This window comes from Lemur catta, chromosome 10 (assembly GCF_020740605.2).
Source record: "Lemur catta isolate mLemCat1 chromosome 10, mLemCat1.pri, whole genome shotgun sequence".
Lineage (NCBI taxonomy): Eukaryota > Metazoa > Chordata > Mammalia > Primates > Lemuridae > Lemur > Lemur catta.
In genome coordinates this window covers 81,805,076-81,808,646 of record NC_059137.1, presented here as the reverse complement: position 1 = coordinate 81,808,646, position 3,571 = coordinate 81,805,076, and the positions used below count along the sequence as shown (strand labels likewise).

General features: G+C 44.2%; 1 pseudogene across 1 annotated transcript; it reads left to right on the top strand.

The window, feature by feature from the left end:
- The first annotated feature begins 1,163 nt into the window (after positions 1 to 1,163).
- Positions 1,164 to 3,334, top strand: LOC123645839 (annotated as a pseudogene). Its single transcript, XR_006737722.1, has one exon. The product of XR_006737722.1 is annotated as a calpastatin-like (transcript).
- Positions 3,335 to 3,571: the final 237 nt, after the last annotated feature.

The following is a 3,571-nucleotide window of genomic DNA, read 5'->3' as shown; positions in this document are numbered from 1 at the left end:
AAAATAAATTAAAAAATAAATTTTAAAAAAGGAGGCCGGAGTCCTGCCCCACCCCCACCACCAGGGCCACGTCTAACCCCAGAGGCCAGAAGAATGGCCCGTCAAGCTGCGCCTGATAGTACTCTGTGCAAAAAACTTGGTGAAAAAGGATTTTTTCTGACTTCCTGATCCGTTTGCTAAGGTGGTGCTTGATGGATCTGGGCAATGCCATTCTACAGATACTGTGAAGAATGCACTTGACCCAAAGTGGAACCAGCACTATGACCTGTATCTTGGAAAGTCTGTTTCAGTTACAATAAGTGTGTGGAATCACAAGAAGATCCATAAAAAACAAGGTGCTGGATTTCTTGGTTGTGTTCGTCTTCTTTCCAATGCCATCAACCGCCTGAAAGACACTGATTACCAGAGGTTGGATCTGTGCAAACTTGGGCCAAATGACCATGAGACAGTTAGAGGACAGATAGTAAGTCTTCAGTCCAGAGACCCAATAGGCACAGGAGGACAAGTTGTGGACTGCAGTTGTTTGTTTGATAATGATTTACCAGATGGCTGGGAAGAAAGACGAACCACCTCTGGAAGAATCCAGTATCTAAACCACATTACAAGAACTACACAGTGGGAACGCCCAACACGACCGACATCTGAATATTCTAGTCCCAGCAGACCTCTTAGCTGCTTTGTTGATGACAACACTCCAAATAGTGGAACAAATGATGCGACGTGTGGACAGTCTTCGGATCCCAGACTGGCAGAGAGGAGAGTCAGGTCACAAGGACATAGAAATTACATGAGCGGGACACATTTACATACTCCTCCAGACCTACCAAAAGGCTATGAACAGAGGACAATGCAACAAGTTCAGGTGTGTTTCTTACATACTCAGACTGATGTGAGCACATGACACCATCCAAGAGTCCCTAGGGATCTTAGCAACATCAACTGTGAAGAGCTTGGTCCATTGCCTCCTGGCTGGGAGATCCGTAGGATCTGGGAAGTGGGAATGACAAGATGAAAGGCTCAGAGGTGGAAGAGAGTGTGATGGTGATAACAATAACCAGCATTTTCCCAGCACTTATCAGCTTCCAAGCACTGTCATAGTTGGTTCACATGCATCAACTTATCCTTAAAACAAGCAGAAAGCAATTCTCAGAACAATTCAACAAGGTGTCAGCTTCTTCAGGTGCGACCAGTAAGTCTTCCAGTATGAATCCCACAGAAACCAAGGCTGTAAAAACAGAACCTGAGAAGAAGTCACAATGAACTAAGCCACCTGTGGTTCATGAGAAAAAAATCCCAAGAAGGAAAGCCAAAAGCACACACAGAGCAAAAAAGCTTACCCAAGCATGCATCAGATACAGGAAGTAAACATGCTCGTAAAGAAAAAGCAATTTCCAGAGCAAGTGAACAAGAGCCATCAGAGAAATCAACAGAATCAAAGACCAAATGACAAGACATGATTTCTGTTGCTGGTGTAGCTGCAACATCTGGCAAACCAGGTGACAAGAAGAAAGAAAAGAAACCATTAACTCCAGCTGCACCAGTTGAATCCAAACCACATAAACCATCTGGAAAGTCAGGCATGGATACTGCTTTGGACGACTTAACAGACACTTTAGGAGAACCTGAAGGACCTAAAGCAGACAGGACAACATATACCAGACCAGAAGTTTCAGATCTGATGAGTTCCACCTACATAGAGGAATTGGGTAAAAGAGAAGTCACAATTCCTCCAAAATATAGGGAACTTTTGGCTAAAAAAAGAAGGGATCACAGGTCCTCCTCCAGACTCTTCAAAACCCATGGGGCCGGATGATGCCATAGACGCCTTGTCATCTGATTCACCTGTAGTTCTCCTACTGCAGATGGAAAGAAAACTGAAAAAGAGAAATCTACAGGAGAGGTTTTAAAAGCTCAGTCAGCAGGGACAGTCAGAAGTGCTGTTCCACCCCAGGAGAAGAAAAGAAAGGTGGAGGAGGATACAATGAGTGATCAAACACTTGAGGCTCTGTCAGCTTCACTGGGCACCCGGAAACCAGAACCTGAGCTCGACCTCAGCTCCCTTAAGGAAGTCGATGAGGCAAAAGCTAATGAAGAAAAACTAGAAAAGCGTGGTGAGGATGACGACACAGTCCCACTGGAGTACAGATTAAAACCAGCCATGGATAAAGATGGGAAACCACTGTTGCCAGAGCCTGAAGAAAAATCCAAGCTCCTAAGTGAATCAGAACTCATTGATGAACTTTCAGAAGATTTTGACTGGTCTAAATGTAAAAGAAACAATCTAAGCCAACTGATGAAAAAACAAAAAATCTAAGGCCGCTGCCCCAGCTCCTGTGGCAGAGGCTGTGCCTCGGACCTCCATGTGTAGTCTACAGTCAGCACCACCCAAGCCAGCTGCTACCCCGAAGGGCAGGGTGCCAGATGATGCTGTAGAAGCCTTGGCTGGCAGCCTGGGGCAAAGGCCAGCAGATCCAGAAGACGGAAAACTTGTGATAGATAAAGTCAAGGATAAAGGCAAAGAAGAAGACCGTGAAAAACTTGGTGAAAAAGAAGAAACAAGTCCTCCTGATTATAGATTAGAAGAAGTCAAGGATAAAGATGGAAAACCACTCCTGCCAAAAGAGCCCAAGGAACAGCTTCCACCCATGAATGAGGACTTCCTTCTTAATGCTTTGTCTGAGGACTTCTCCGGTCCCCCAGACACTTCATCTCTTGAATTCAAAGATGCTAAACTTTCTGCTGTCATCTCTGATGTGGTTTCCCAAACCCCAGCTTCAACCACTCACTCTGGAGCCCCACCCCGTGACACTTCACAGAGTGACAAAGAACTCGACGATGCCTTGGATAAACTCTCTGACAGTCTAGGACAGAGGCAGCCTGATCCTGATGATAACAAACCAATGGAGGATAAAGTAAAGGAAAAAGCTAAAGCTGAATATAGGGACAAGCTTGAAGACAGAGATGACACTATCCCACCTGAATACAGACATCTCCTGGATGGTGATGGGAAGGACAAATCTGTGAAGCCACCTACAAAGAAATCAAAGGAATCAAAGAAACCTGCAGGTGACAAATGCCCTCTCAGGAGGGCACTGATGCCCTCTCAGGAGATTTTGACAGCTGTCCCTCAACTACAGAAACCTCACAGAACAAGCAAAGAATAAGAGCAAGAAGACTGCTTCCAGTTCCAGAGCACCCAAGAATGGAGGTAAAGCAAAGGATTCAGCAAAGACAACAGAGGAAACTTCCAAGCCAAAAACTGATGAAAAAAATACAAGTTAAAGTTTATACTCTTTGGTATCTGCATATAAAATCTTCAGCTAGTGAATGGTGACTTGAACAAAAAGCTTTGGCAACAGAAAACAATGTTTCTGGGTGGCTGCTGGACAGTGATATTTGAGTCTTTTGACATCCTAAACATTGGTTTGTTGTTCTTTTCCAGAAAATAAATGAATTTGTCTGGTTCACCTGTGTTATTGTACTGAGTCTTGATGAACTTTGAATTTTGTTTAAATTGCCTTCCAAATTCTTCCATTTTCTGCATGGAATGCCTTCTCTCTCTTTTGCCCAT